General features: G+C 46.9%; 1 protein-coding gene across 8 annotated transcripts in view; it reads right to left on the bottom strand.

Moving 5' to 3' along the window:
* Positions 1–16505, bottom strand: part of KANSL1L (KAT8 regulatory NSL complex subunit 1 like) — a 3925143-nt gene that overhangs the window by 790070 nt on the left and 3118568 nt on the right. The window lies entirely within an intron of this gene.

Raw genomic sequence — 16505 nt, forward strand, 5'->3', positions numbered from 1 at the left:
TAACTGGAACTTTCCTGTAAATTAAATTAACTCCCAGTTTGGAGCCATACTGCGATCTTTTTACAAAACCGTATGACCGGAAGCTATATTTTCAGTTCAGGGTGGGCTCATTGCCATTAAGAGCTTTCACTGCTAGATGGGCTAAATCTGGTGATAATTTGTGCCCAGTATGGCAAGCTAGCAAAGAATTGTTGGTCTACCTATTGTTTGCCTGTGTAGGATATGTTGTCCCACGTCGTGTCTGGCTGGCACCAATCTGCAAACTATTAGGAATTAGAAGGTGCAACGAAGCAGAAAGAATCTTACGTACTAACACGTCTATTCGGATTGTTATAGTGCTGGCAACATTTTTGGGGTGGTCGTGGGCCATAAGATCCCGTTCTCTTCGTTCCAATCAAGGTTGAGTCAGTTTTTGTGTATCTGCATATGAACGAGGAAAGGTATAAGCGATCCAGGAAATGCAGTAGATAATAGGCAGAACCAAGTGACTGTACTAACCAATTGTTGCTTGATATTTGTGACCCTCTTTTAAAATGAAACTTAAAAAATGCTGACGATTTTATTATCCGACTTTTGAGGAGTTTTTAAAATGTTTATCATAATAGTTTTTAATGTGGTTTAATTAATCTCCCCATTCAGGCTTTGTTTCACATTCTATTCGGTGTTTTATGAAATATTTTTGTATTGTGCTTTTATGACTAATATGTCGAATAAAGCTTGTTTGGATTGGATTGGATTGCGAAGAAAGTGCATTTATTTGCATTGCTTATGGACATATCCTCTATTAGGATTGTACCTTCGGATCATCAAATTTACTTTCAGATTGCGGTTCCTTCTTGAGTTTAATATTGTGCTTGAATGTGGATGTGCCTAGTTTCAATATTTCAAATATAATGTTGATCAAGCATTATTCTTCCTAGGATTTTGTGTTTCTTTTCCAACATGGCAATAATTATTCCAAGGAGTTCTTTTTAAATGTTAAACTCGCTATCACTGCAGTTGATTTGGGGAGGTGGCAAACAAAATTACACAATGAAGCTGCAGCTCCCTAGTACACGGCTTTCCTTATTTGTGCATAATTGCTGAGAATAATGAGACAGCATGATTTGGTTGTGGTATTGATAAGAGGCACTGCTGACCAATGGTGTGTGTTGGGGGAAGTATGTGCAGGTGGGCGCATGCCTGTTGTCTGCAGCTCGCCAATGCTGGGGTTTGTGCCTGTGCTATAAAGGGGATGACTTTGGCATATGCGCTGGTGCTCCTATTGTGTTGGTATCCAGAGTTTGAGAGACGTGCTACTACAGTGACAGTGTCTGTCTGGCATGACGCCGGAACTGATACTCTAGGGAAAATGTTTGATGAGCACAGGCTCAGGTTGCTTGAGTCCTTGAAAGCCATGGAAGGTTTGCTAGATGGATAATGTTTAACATATGGATCTCTTTCTCGCATTATTAAACCTTTGCGGAAGTGTGGTAATGTAGAACCTACCCTGCAAAATATATTACAAACATTGCTGACTCATGGAAAATGTCAAAAAGAAAATGTTACCTACCTTTTGTAACGCTCTTTTATTAGAAATGGTGGTCTCTAGTTGGCAATGACTGGCCACTGTCCAAGTAGGGACCCTTCTTCCTGAGTCAGAGTAAGGGGGCTACACCCTTTGATAACCCCAGCTCAACCCTGTGGTAATGTAGCACGAGCCGCTAGGCTTATCTCAGAGGCAGTGTGTAAAGCATTTAAGATCATACACAGTAACACAGTGAAGGACACTACAAAGGGACACCACACAAGTAGTTATAAAAAATAAGTATCTTTATATATAGACTTAACACAAGACCAATAACGGTAAAAAGCCACAATACTGAAAAATAGAGGTACTCTTTAAAGGCTGTGAAAATAGTTCAAAGTGTTCAAATAGGGGTTCAGTTCAAAGCAGTGGTCTCTGCGACCCTTTTACTTACAAAGTACTCGTATTGTGTAGCAAAACCAACAAAATGTCGCAAACGAGCTGTAGCAATGATTTATCTCAGGGAGGAATCAGGAGGCTGGTGGGGAGTCAGATGTGCCTGTGACTCCAGCAGGAGGCTAGCTCTCTTCTAGCCCTTGGGTGATTGCTTTAGCAAAATAAAAGTCTCTCAAAAGTCCTTTTCCCTTTTCTTTCAAGTCCAGGGGAAACTACTGCATGCCAATCCAAGAAATAGCACACAAGCACAAGGACAGTCCTCTCCTGCAGAGTCCTTCAGTGAAACGGAAAGAGGTTCTTCTTGACATCCAGGAGCAATACAACAATCAGGGGTTTGGACACAGATATTTATACCCCAAAAGTCTTTATTCTCAAAAATCTCTAGTCAGTGAACCCAGCCAGAACCAGTTCAGCTCAGGCCTGGAGCACTTTGTTTACCAGGCTGCATCCTTCCTTTCAGATAGAGGGGGTCTGCCATCAGACGCACAGTAGGATGTGGACCCAGCATTCACCTTGCCAGGCACAGCCCTATTCAGGTCAAGGAGCTACCCCTCTCCAGTATTCAATGCAGATCTCCCTATTCAACCTAGGTCTGACTCAGCCTGCCTTGCCCCCCTAAACCCAGACAGCCAATACACATAACAGCAGAGCACACTGGAAGGCTTAGGCAAGAAAATACCTACTTTCTAAAAGTGGTATTTTTAAACACAGAATATTAAAACCAACTTTGCTAAAAGATGTATTTTATTATTCTGAGGTCAGGCACACTAACCTCGAATTTCTATCATGTTCCCTGAGTCAGTTAGGACTAAAGGTTTGTAATAGCCAGACTGCCTATTCTAACCTATGGAGAACAGGTAGCCTTGCAGCAGTGAAAAACAAAATGGAGGGTCATTCACGAGCAGGACATGCTACACATGTCAAGCCATGTCCTGCCTTACACACACAATGCACCTACCATAGGGGTGACTGACATGATGCAAAGGGAAGGTTCAGGGACTGGGAAGTGTGGGCACTTCACAGCCAAGATGGCAGTTGTGGACTACACACAGACACTGCAGTGGCAGGTCTGAGGTACCATTTACAAGCAGCTTCTGTGGGTGGCGCTAACCAGCACTGCAGGCCCACCAGCAGCATTTGAGTTACCAGACCTTGGCACACACAGGTCACACCACTAGGGGCTAACAGGTAACTCAAATAAGCCAATCAGGGATATACCAATTCACAGTTACATTTACACAGGGAGCATTGGTGCTGTGGCACTGAATGGCAGTGGCACAGTGCCCAGAGCATCTAATACCAGCAAAAACAGAGGAGACAACAGCGAAACATGGAAGGGAGACCCGCGCCAATGGTGCCAGGTCTAACATCTTTCTGGTAGAGACATTATGTAGTCACAGATTCCTCACCTTTTGAATATTCCTCCTGTGTCAGACTGGGTTCGGAAACTTTTGAGCAGTACCTCTTCGTGTCACTAGGTGGTGCTGTGCAGCTCCTTACTGATGATGTTTCGCTCCGTACATGACGTGTGGAGCTTATGTAGATGTCACTCCTGTGTGGTGACATCAGCTGCTTTTGAGCCTGACAGTGCCCCCAGACGCAGAACCTCAAGAACAAAATGGTGTGACCAGTGACAAGATTCCTAGACTTGGGGTCTTATTAAAGGACAGGGATCAAACACAGAATGGGGAGGATGGAAGTGTCTGTGAGAAATTTGTGGCTATATAGAGTCTCTACCAGAAAGAGTGCTACCAGAATTAAGTAACTTGTTCTTCCGATAGACTTCTAGCCAGAGATTCCTCATATTTTGAATAGATACTAAACCAGTACTATTTGGAGGTGGGGCTGTGAATGGGCTCTATGGGAAGCTGTTTTTCATGTAGTCTACCAACGTACAGGTACACCATGCAAATAGTCCAGATGACCCATGTCGATTTATAGGGTTTAAATTAATAATCCTAAGTGCTCTATTTGTGGTAGTGTGGTTGAGCAGCTTAGGCTTATCAAAGGGAAGTGTTTAGCATCGTTGTACATGCAGAGTCAATAAATGAGACACACATTCGGAACTTTAGACCAATTCAGAAAAATAACAGATTTTTATATAACTTTAGGACACCAAGATCATCGGAATCAGGTAAGTTCTTTAGGAGATGGGATTTTTTTTATAGAAATTGAAAATAGAGTCAAATAACGATTGTAAGGTATGAGCCTCAAATGCTGTAATGTTATCCTATGGGAGAAACATACACTGTATAGGTACACTTGCGAACGGCTTTGGGGGAGACCTTTAGGACTTAAGGTCTTTTGGGGCCAGGGTCCAATAAACCACCAGCAGTTCGGGTTTACCAGCCCTGGTGAGTCTGGGTGCAGAGGTGCTGGTCACGTTGGCAGCCTCAACCACCACACGGTAAAGCCAATGGCAAAGGTACCTGCAAAAGAAAGGCAGTAGGTGGGGACATGAGGCCAAGTCCAACAGAACACAAAGCGGGGCTCTGCTCTTGAGAATCTCTTAGGCACAGGGACACAGCGAGTTTCCGTGAACCCGGGCTGGTGGGCTCGGGTGCTGAGGTGTTTTAGCCGACGGATTTCTGACTTCAGTGCACTGTCAGAGTTGGGAAACCAGCGTCTAGTAGTTCAAATGGGGACAACAAGTGTGGGGGGGAGGGAGAGAGGGGCAATCTGCAAAGATGTCCAGTTTCCTACAGACTCAAACCAGAAAGTCCTGTAGGACCTAGTTGGCAAAATGTCCCTCTGGGAAAACCTGATTGTCCAGATGATAGTGCGTCATGAACGTATGGATTGATACCTACATAGCTGCCTGGTAAATGCCCCCAATCCTCCTTAGAAGGGTATGGCAGAGCATAGAACACCAACAAAGTGATGTTTTGACTGACAAGAAATGGCATCACAACTTTAGTTGAGAAGCATGCCCATGTCCAAAAAAACAGCTTGTCTGGAAAGGTGGTGTACTACAGGCTGACACAAAGAGCTTGGAGTACACTCACGCGGTGCACCGATGGTATGGCAATGGGGAACACTGTCTTTAGGGTGAGTAACTGCACAGAACAGCTGTGATGTGGCTCAAATGGAGTGCACATCAGAAATGTGACACCAAGTTAAGGTCTCACTGTGACATTGATTGTGGAGAAGTGTGGCTCAGGGGTTAGAGGCAGCAGACCCGGAAGCTGAGATCGGTCCTGGACCAGGGTTCAATTCCCCGCCTCGGCGGGGTCTTGGGCTAAAAATTCCACGGACTCTATAATTCTCGCCCTGGTGCCTCCGCGACTCACGGGTTCACACTCTGCGACTCTGGGCAATAGCTTGCTTAATCTCCACAACGGCCCCTCGCGGCGGGATGCCTGACTTTCACCTTGTGGATACCCTGCTATCTCACAGGGGAATACCAGGAAGGGTTCCCTAAGCAAGCGCCGGGAAACCCACTGTGGGTAGCTGTGCGCTATATAAGCTCAACTACATTTACATTTACATTACAGAGAGTCTGGACACAAACGTTGTAAACCTTTAAAAAAACATATAACAACTGTAAATGTAAACAATGAGGGATAATCCACCAACCACAAAAAATCAGAAAGAATAAAAATAAACCTTTCAGCACCAGGACACCTTTGGGTATAAGTGTGCTTTAAAAGCTCTAATAACATAACATAACATAACATAACATAAAATGTCAAAGAGCAAAGCCTTGTCGGGCTAGGGACAAAAAGTAAGATAACTTTGCCTGAAGGAAGTCTATCGGCCAACCCCTGCACCAAGCCACAAGTTTCTTCCTACAGCAGGCATGTATAGTTTTTAATAAGGGATTCCTGGTTGCCAAGATGGTATCAACCACCTCTGAAGGAAGGTCAAAGGAATTCAGATGTTTTGGCTCAATCTCCAAGCATAAAAGTGGTGATTGCAACGGTCTGGGTACAGAATCCTGCCCTGCTGCTGCGATGGAAGATCCTCCCCAGAGGGGCAGCCTGATAGAAGGACAGATGCTTAAGCTCAAGAGTTCAGAATACAATAATCTGTGCCCAATCCGGGGGCCGCTAGAATGACTTGGGCCCTGCGGATCATGACCTTCTTGAGAACTTGGGCAGGAGTGGTATTGGCGGAAAGGCTTACAGGAGTCCCGACTTCTACTTGAGGTGAAATGTGTCTCCAAGGAAAAGATGCCATGGAGATTCCAAAGTGCAGAATGGCTGACATTGTGCATTCTTGGTGGTGGCGAACAGTTCAAGACAAGGTTCTTTCCATTCGCAGAAGGGACCTCAAGCCACCTACGGGTGCAACTGCCACTCATGATTCTCTAGGTGCCATAAGCTTAGCCTGTCCGTGATGGCATTCAGTGATCATACCATCCGGGTTACCACCTGGAAAATTCTTTGGTGGTCCTACCAATTCCAGAGACCTTGGACTCCTGGCACAGGGTCCATTACCCTACCCCACCGTCCTTATTGTGATGCCACATGGCATCTGAGCACCTGTACCAGCCTCCCATTGATAGATGGAAGGAAGGATTTCAATGGCAAGTGAATGGCCATCAGCTCCACCAGGTTGATATGAAGTTGGGACTCTGCCGGCGACCAGAGGCTTCTGATCTTTACCTCTCCCAGAAGGCCACCCTAACCCAAATGAAATACATAAGTCATTGTAGGAGGTTTGCTTTTTTTTGTAGTACACCAAAATGAAGTACACTGTGTAAAAAGTTATTGGCTTACAGAGCTTAAATTAAAAATACAAAAATGCTCTCTTTGTGCTAGTGTGGGTGAGCAGTTCAGGCTTATCAAAGGGTAGTGTTAAGAATTTGTTTGTACACAGAAAGTCAATAAATGAGACACAATTTGGAAAAATAACACAGATTTTTATATGATTCAGACACCAAGATCATTGGAATTAGGTAATGACTTTAGATGTAATACATTCTGAGATAAAAAACAGTGGAAAATCACCCTGTCAGACGTGAGACCTGAGCCTCTAATCAGACGCCCCAGGATATAGCGGCATGGATTAGCAAATTTAGCGGCACAAAAATGAAAATTTAGCGGCACAAATATGGAAATTTAGCGGCAATTTTGCGGCATTTTATTTGGCCTTGGACCTTGATAAAGCGGCCTCCAGTGACCCCATCCATCACCCGCCCTTCCTTACACTCTTTCTGCCTCCCAATTCTCCCTCTCTTAGTTGTGTTTTGCCGCTTTTAGCTCCTCTATCTTCCTTCCTGTTTCACTCTTTCCACTGTCCCATTCAGCTTTCTGTTTCTCATGCCCCCTCCTTCCTGTGCCTCATTCACTCATCCTCTCTCACACACACACACACACACACATCTTTCTCTCCTTATCGATATCTCTCTCATCAGCCCAGTCTCTTCTCCCCCGTCCCTCTCTCTTTCCATCTTCGGATCTCTCTAGCACCCTGCCTCTCTAGTTCTCTCTTGTCGCCCTCTCTCCCTGCCTTGCCCTCTCTTCTCTCTCTAACTCTCATACTTTCGTTCTTCCAGACACTGTCTTTCTTCCCCTTCCTCTCTCGCCCTCTTTCTCACGCATTCACTCTCCCTCTTTCTCTCCTGATCACTCCTCTCTACTTTTCTCCACCTTTCACTTTCATTCTCCCAGTTTCTCTCACCCCCTACTACCCTTTCCTTCTTTCCCACCTCTATGACTTCTTTGCTCAGTCCCCCTCTCTTTCACCCCTTCTTTCTCGTCTCACCTGCCCCATACCCTCAGTTTTCATTCTTGCTCCCCCTCTTTACCTTTGCGCTCCACCTTTCACCTTTATCCTCCCATTTTCTTTCACCCCTACCCTTTCCTTCTAAATGCGCCACTCTCCCTTGCTTTCACCCCTTTCTGCTCCTCACACATGTGCCCTCAGCCACTCTCCCTTGGTTTCACCCCTTTCCTCTCCTCACACATGTGCCCCCAGCCACTCTCCCTTGCTTTCACCCCTTTCCTCTCCTCACACATGTGCCCCCAGCCACTCTCCCTTTCTTTCACCCCTTTCTTCTCCTCACACGTGCCTCCACCCCCTCTTTCTCTCTCCCTCCGGTCTGTGGTCCTCCGTGCAGGAAGCGGATGGTAACTGCCGCTCGCATCCTCCGGAGAGAAACACCGGGGTCTCGCAGAACTAGAGCAAGAAAAAAGAAAAGCCCGAAATAAACCAGCTCTAGAAATGAACCGGAGGAGGAGGGGGGAGGGGGGCGCTTCTCCCCAAATGAAGGGCAGAAACCATCAGCACGCGAGGGGGCCTGGCTGCCCCCTGTCTCCGTGCCCTGTTTGTACGTCTGAGGTATGTTTGTGCCGAGGCTCACACAGCGTGAAACTGGATGAGCTGCGTCATTCTTTATAGAAAACAAAATGGGCTGGGCAATGCCAACAGGAAGTTATTGGCTGTTAGCCACGACTGGCCCACTGCTACTGGATAGGGCAAAAGTAGGCACAGGCTGCTATAGGCTGTCTTCCATTGGCTGGACCATATAATTATTTATGAGTTGTTATGTAGCGCATACTCTACACAGAGGTGTCAGTCAGAGCGCTTTACAAAAAAGCGACTTAACTTACATAAGAAACTCCAATTAACACGGGAGAGGTGATACAAAGTAATACTACAGTAATTCCTACAAGTTACATGTTCAGCAAAAAAAAACTAGTTTAGGCAACGGGGTGCTGCTGCAGTACCTGGCTACTCTTGGGAGTAATTCCGTGGTCCCTGAGGGTGTCCCAGCCGTGGTGGCCGGCCGCTGGGGCAGCGGCCTCCCTCTGCTCTTCCATTAAGCAGACCCCCCAGGATATAGCGGCTTTTGTAAAAATGCAGCGCGATTTCTACAAAAGTACCGATTTCGCAGGCACTTTTGTAAAAATCACGGCAGTTTTACAAAAGTGCCGATTTCGCGGCAAACCGCGAAATCGCGATATCCTGGAGGGTGTGTCTAATGTGGTAATGTTATCCTATGGGAGAAACATTCACTGCATAGGTGCACTTACAAACGATTCTCAGTATTACTCTTCTGGACTTAACATGCTTAAGGACCAAGGACCAGAGAACAACCAGCAGTTCATATTTACCTGCCATGGTGTGTACGGGTGCAGAGGAGCTGGTCGCGATGGTAGCCTCAAAAGCTACCCATTAAAGTCAATAGAGAAACATGTAACAAGAAAACCATTGCAAGTAGGAATTTGAGGGCAAGTCTGTCAGAATCCAAAGGGGGGCTGGCTCTTGAGGGTCCCTGAAGCAAAGAGACACCATTGGTTGGCTTGGACTCAGGCTGTGGGGCTCGGGAGCAGGGGTGATATGACAGGCGGGTCGCTTGCATACGGAGGTTCTCACTTCTTGGATTCGACCTGTTGATGGGAGGCAAACAGGACAGCAGGGCCACTCTCTATGCTGACCTTGGTAATACTAACATCCCTCATCAGTAACTTGGTCTTGGCACGGTTGGTGTCCAGACTGGATACTTAACAAGCCATAGCTGCTGCAAGGGATCCGGTACCCAGGGTATTAGCACTGGAGGGCTACTGGAGGGGTTAGGAGCTGGAGGCTCGATGGGGAGAGGTGGTAGAACTCTGGGAGCCACAAAGTCTTCTTCCTGATGTGCAGCTTCCTCAGTGGACCCGGCAGTCAGTAAAACAGGGTACCGGGTAGTGTGGTTGGGGCCTGCAGACTGCAATGAAGTGGTTTCTCCACTTCAAGACAGACATTAACTGGTTGGGGAAGTGTGGGGCAGCCCTCCAAGGCTTTAGAAGGGTGCACAGCTGCAGGACAAGTCAAGTCTTTGGAATTGTCAGGGCAGCAGCAGGCAGGCAGGGTTTTGTCCCCATTCTAAAGGTGAACACACTGTTCAGCGATCCCTCCAGACATGTACAGTCACCAAACTTTGTGTGAAGGGACAGCGGTTAACCTTATACCGTCTATTCGGGAGGGACCTGAATCACCTGTTATTTATTAAAATCAATTGTGCTTGTGAGTTCTGTCTCCCATGGTCTATCCCACCCACTAGTGTGAAATGACCAAACACAAACAGGAAAGAAAAAAAGGTGAGGAATGATTGGCAGTTCCTCACAGGAGTAACACCATGGGAGTTTGCAGACTGGTACTCGCCTGCATCCTCAGGTTCTCATCATCAGCGACTGCCAACCAGTAACAGAAATTGTGGTAAAGTAAAAGAAAGAAAAAAGACAAAGTGCTAAGTGTGGTATTACGTGTTGCCGGTGCGCTAGAGGGCTTATTCGGCATACAGCAGTATCAACCCTGTAAGGATTGGCGCAATCTAAACTGAAACACCGCTGCTCCTAATCTAAAACCGAGCTAAACGACACTGGCTATATTGCTTTATTCTGTGCTGCGTGTCTGCTCACTTAAAAACTAACATGTTTCATTGCCAGGGGGAACTTATGGCAATTTTATCAGGGCAAGGGTCAATTTTCTACACTGCAGCAATGGTTGTCTATTTTTTATATATTTTATGTACCTGCGGGAGACAGAAACTTCACAATACAACAAATCAACAATGGGCACCAAATATAACGTGTAATTTCATATATGTGGTAGCCACCTTCATTACATAAACATATTTACCGGGTTGTTGCCCATTCGTGGGCATACTGCAACCCCCTTTTTTACTTGTGAGTGTGTACTAGTCCACAATGACACTGACTGTCACATTTGCTGCAGAACATCATCTGTGAAGAAATGGGGAGATGGATTGAGTACTAGAAACATGCTACGCTCCTACTTTGTGAGAGAAATTAAGGTTCGCTCCTTTATCTACAAATACAGACCCCGGGTGCCATGGGAACGTGCTGGAACTCATTAAGGAAGTAAAATGTGGATCTCCCTTAAGCCTCAAGTATCTCTAAAGAGGCAGAATTCTTGATTAACAACAAACCCAGGGTCCCAGCATTTTACATCGTGTCAAAAATACACAAGGCTCAGCGACCACCCCCTGGGTGCCCCATAGTCTCGGGCATACAATCCCTGTTGGAACCTTTGTCACAGTTCTCAGGTTTTTTCCTGAGGGAATGTGTCATTACATACAAGATACGACTGATATATTGAGAATTCTGGGCAATGTTGAGTATGACCAGGACCATCAGTTTCTAGTCACTATTGACATTGAATCGCTGAATACCAGCCTCCCCCAGGAAACTACACTGGTGGCAGCAGCATGCGCCCTGGGGGAATGCGAGTGGTTTTATGACATCCCACAGACATTCGTATTGCAATGCATAGAAATTGCTCTTACACAAAACTTCTTTTCGCACAAAGACCAGATGTACCTCCAGGTATCTGGTACTTCAATGTGGACTACTTTCGCTCCAAGTCTGGCATGCATTTATGTAGCCAAGTTTGAATCCAACTACATCAATCATTCCACCAATCTCTTCCAGAGGAATATTGTCCTCTGGAAGAGATACATTAATGATGTGTTGTGTATATGGTCAGGTACAGAAGAAGAGCTACACACATTTTTTAACTGGCTTAACAAGCTTGACGAGTGTTTAAAGTTCAGATGGACTGTCAATAGATTCACAGCGACTTATCTGAACCTTGACATTCAGGCTGAAAACAACAAACTAGTGAATAATTTACACCAAAAACCGACTGACCAAAATTCACTATTACACTACTGGTCTTATCACCTAAGGGCCCTCCGGGCCAATTTACCTGTAGGTCAGTTCCTGCGATATTGCAGGAATTGCTCATCCACCCAGACATATACAGAACAGGCAGATGATCTTGCTGGGAAACAGGAGGACCGAACATATCCCACAAAGGTTATCAAACAGGCAAGAAAGAGGGCCTTCAACACTTCAAGAGCCGCTCTCCTTGAAAGGACACCGAAGAATAGCGGGGACTGTATACCAGTGGTGACTACCTTTCGACTACTGTCAACCCAAATCAGACAGATTTAAGGAGGCATTGGCATTTGCTCAGCACCTCCACTATGAAAATGCCCCAACCCAGATTTGCCTTCAAGCATTCAGCAAATTTACGTGAGAGCTTGGTACACACCTGGCCTATCCAAGAAGTTAAAGAAACCGGTGTGCCCTCTGGACATTATCCATGTGGGGGATGCTCGGTATGTGAACTCACGGTAACTGCCAAGAGCGTGACTTTGATACATGGGAAGACCTGGTACCTTAACAGGTTCAGCAATTGTAACACCGTCAATGTCATCTAAAGACTTACGTGTCCATGTGGACTCCATTATATTGGACTCACAACACGTAAAGTCAAAGTTAGGATAGAGGAACATCTGAGCACGCTGAAAACTGGAAAACTCACCACGAAACTTGTGCAACATTTCCAAACACAAAAGCACCATACGGACATATGATGGGGGTACTGGAAAGGGTAGTGGGCGACCAGTACGGCATGGAGACTAGATTGAGCACTAAAGAAGCACGCTGGATTTATCAGGAGGGGGTGGACCAACATTGGTTGAACGATCTCATTGAATGGAATAGAGTAGAAGTTCATTAAACACACATGATCCTTGTTCTAATATATCCCCTCTAAGCCCCTTTGTGAGCCTGTTTCCTGAAATGCCAAAATAGGTGCGTGTGGGGGATGTCGACCAGAGTTTGAACAACGGGCTAAAAATGAAGTCTGGCCATGTACTTCCCCCAATTCACCTCAGTCATAGGAGCTCATATTACCAACAAAATGGATGACACTCCTTGACAAGAGAGGGATTACAAATATGATGTATAAACTAGCATTAATTCATGAACAGAGGTTATGAGCAGACAGAGTGGGATCACTCTGCTGTAAAGTACACCAGTAGGATTTGTTAACTATGTGTACCCAGAACACCTTCATTTTAAATTTGAAAATTTTGAAACACTCAAGGACACTTATAATGTTGACATACTCGACATGATTGAGCTCTATGTACTGAGTTGTATTAGGTTGCACGATAAGTGTTCAGGAGTCCGACATTCAGAAATAGTCCTAGTAATACAAGTACCATGATACAATCTGCTTATGAAAAGCCGTACCTCTTACGAAATTCCATTGAGGGAGTAAGTTCAATACACTAGCACAATATGGCGCCCGCTCTAGTACTGAATGATTGCACACGACTGCAGGGTCAGAAGAGGGGCAGGACGAGTACGCGTCTACGTGGCACGTCATGTTTTGAAAAAGAGCGTTGCTCACCGACACCGCGAGGAGCTGAGCTAATGCCGGACACTCGAGCTGTTACAGTAAGCGGTAATATATAGGCTGGGGAGCGGGTAGAAAGATTTAACCCGTCTAAGCTTTTTAAAGGTCCTAAAAGATTTCTTGCGGTGAGGAGTTTCATGATACTGCCTCCGCGAAGACATACGAATCCACATTAGAGATTTCAGTATGAGTTAGCGCTATATGTACACCCTGGGAAAGGGGAAGTGGTTAGAGATACTTGAGGCTTAAGCTGTGAGAAGTTAGCCTGGCATATGATGTCCACTAGTTCTAGTGGGCACCTTGCACCAGTCTAATCGACCCTTATTGATGGTGGTTGTAAAGTTAACCTTATAGAAAGTTATCCTAGTGGTAGCATGAACCAGCAGTCTTCAGGCTAAGACTTCAGGAGGCGAGTTAAGGAAGATGTTTTCCAATATATAATCCCTTGAGTACCAAATGAAAGGACAGCCCACAAGGTATATATCAAATATATATGTATTTAATCTAAACACAACCCCTCTTAATGAGGTCAGAGGTCAAATTTCAATACAAGTCACACAATTAATATACAATAAGTTCCACAGTATACGTTATGCCCTAGGGGCCTCACAAACCATATACTAAGAAAGTGGTATAAGTACCACGAGAGAATTAGAAAGCAGGCCTAGGGCATGTGGAATCGCTGGGGCTACACTAAACAACCAAAATTTAGGAAGTAGGAGGCCCACAGGAGACGCGTGCAGTGTCTAAACAGAGACTCGGGTTACCATTGACTTTCTATGGGAAACAAAGAAGTTACAAATGCACAAGTTACTTACCTCCGGTAACGATATATCTGTAAGAAACAGTAGTTAGTATTAGATTCCTTACCTTAGAATATCCCCAGGCGTCAGACAGGATTCGTAAACTTTTGCGTAGCAGTACCCTTGTGCATCGGTATGCGTCGTCTGCGGCTCCGCGTCCATCGTCGGCGCCGGGATGACGTCGCCGGAGTACTTAGACGCTGCCCTCGCACGCTGACGTCAGTTCTTATACACAGCTTTTCCGCGCCAGAAACGCAGAGCCATGATAAAAACCAACACTGGTGCCATGAAACTAGGGCCCTGAAAGGTAATGACCTTAACCCTAGATATCGGTTCGCAGAACGGGGAGGATGGGTGGGGCGGTAAGGAATCTAATACTAACTACTGTTTCTTACAGATATATCGTTACCGAAGGTAAGTAACTTGTACATCTGAAAGAAACAGGTTAGTATTAGATTCCTTACCTTAGAATAGATACCCCAGCAATACCAACCCCGGTGGTGGGTCTGCGAACCAATGATCACACCAGAAAGTCCTGGAGGACGGAACAGCCAAAGAAGCCAACCGCTCCGGACTTGGCAGTCCAGGCAGTAGTGTCTTGCAAACGTGTGCAGCGAGGCCCACATAGCTGTCTCACAGATGTCCTGCAAGAGGACTCCCGGGCCCAGGGCAGTAGTAGCTGCTGTGGCCCGAGTGGAATGGGCCCTCAGCCCAACAAGAGGCTTCTTCTTAGCCAAAGAGTAGCATGCCTTGATGCACAACACGACCGACCGAGAGATGGTCCATTTGTGCACCGCCCGCCCCTTCTAAGCGCCCACGTAACCAACAAAGAGTTGGTCATCCACCCGGAACTTGCGTGTGCGATCCAGATAGTATGACAGTGCACGTTTTGGGTCCAGACGGTGGAGCCGCTCTTCCTCTTTAGAGGGATGCGGAGGCGGAAAGAAGGTGGGCAAGGTGATGGACTGCCCGATGTGGAAGGCTGTGACTACCTTGGGCAGGAAAGAGGGTCTTGTCCGCAACACAACCTTGTCCGGATGGACAGAAAGGAAAGGAGGTTTAGAGGAAAGAGCCTGGAGCTCACTCACTCTCCTGGCAGAGGTGATGGCAACCAGGAAAGCAGTCTTAAGTGTAAGAAGACGGAGAGGACAGTTATGAAGCGGCTCAAAAGTAGCGCACATCAGGTAAGTCAAAACCAGGTTCAAGTCCCACTGGTGCATCATGAAAGGAACAGGGGGGAACATATGAGTGATGCCCTTCAATAATCTGTTAACAATCGGGGACTTGAACAAAGAAGGCTGATTAGGTAGCCTCAAGAAGGCGGAAAGGGCAGAAAGGTAGCCCTTGATAGTGCCCAGAGCAGAGCCCTGCTGGGCAAGAGAAAGAAGGAAGAGGTGAACCTCAGAAAGGGGGGCAGAGAGTGGATCCACAGCCTTTTCTGTGCACCATGCCACAAATCTGTTCCACCCGCTGGAGTATACCGACTTTGTGGAGGGACGCCTGGCTGCAAGAATCACATTACAAACTTCAGGAGGCAAGTCAAATGGCCACAACTGTCCCCGCTAAATCTCCAAGCATGGAGCTGGAGACTGGACAGGTTCGGGTGGAGGACCGTCCCGTGCTGCTGCGACAGAAGGTCCTCCTGAAGAGGCAGATGAATCGGGGGATCGACAGACATGCTGAGTAGCTCTGGATACCAATATCTTCGTGCCCAGTCCGGAGCCACAAGGATAACTTGGGCCCGGTTGTGCCTGATCTTCTTCAGCACTCTGGGCAGAAGTGGTATAGGATGAAAGGCGTACAACAGACCGCAGCTCCACTCGCGACAAAAAGCGTCTCCGAGCGAGTGCCGCCTTGGCAATTCCAACGCGTAGAACTGATGACATTGCGCGTTCTCTTCTGTGGCGAATAGATCTAACCAAGGCTCTCCCCACTGCTGAAAGAGGCCTTGCACCACGTCCGAGTTCAGACGCCATTCGTGATCCATCATGGACTGACGGCTGTGTTTGTCCACTGTGGTTGAACCACCAGGGTCACGCCCTGATGTTCCAGCCACTGCCAGAGGCGCAGAGCCTCCTGGCACAGGGCCCACGACCCCACCCCGCCCTGTTTGTTGCAGTACCACATGGCGGTGGTGTTGTCCGTGAACACCTGCACTACACTCCACCGGACAGAGAGGAGGAATGTGTTCAGTGCAAGTCGGATCGCCCGCAGCTCCAGAAGGTTGATATGGAGATGGGACTCCGCCGGAGACCAGAGGCCTCTGATCTCCGCCTCTCCCATGTGACCTCCCCAGCCCTGGAGGGACGCGTCCGTCACAACTACGTGCTCCGGTTGGGGTAGGGAGAGAGATCTGCCGCTGACCCAATCGCGGTCCATGAGCCACCACTGCAACTCTCTTGCAGTGGCCTCCAAGATCAAGACATGGTCGGACAAGTTGCCCTGATGCTGGGCCCACTGAAACTTCAGGTCCCACGGCAGAGCCCACATCGCCACCGGGCGTCAAGCACCAGAAGGATGCAGGAGGCCATCAGCCCCAGAAGCCGCAGCGTCAACCTGACTGAGACTCAGGATAA

The sequence above is a fragment of the Lissotriton helveticus genome, chromosome 3_1 (genome assembly GCF_964261635.1).
Source record: "Lissotriton helveticus chromosome 3_1, aLisHel1.1, whole genome shotgun sequence".
Classification (NCBI taxonomy): domain Eukaryota; kingdom Metazoa; phylum Chordata; class Amphibia; order Caudata; family Salamandridae; genus Lissotriton; species Lissotriton helveticus.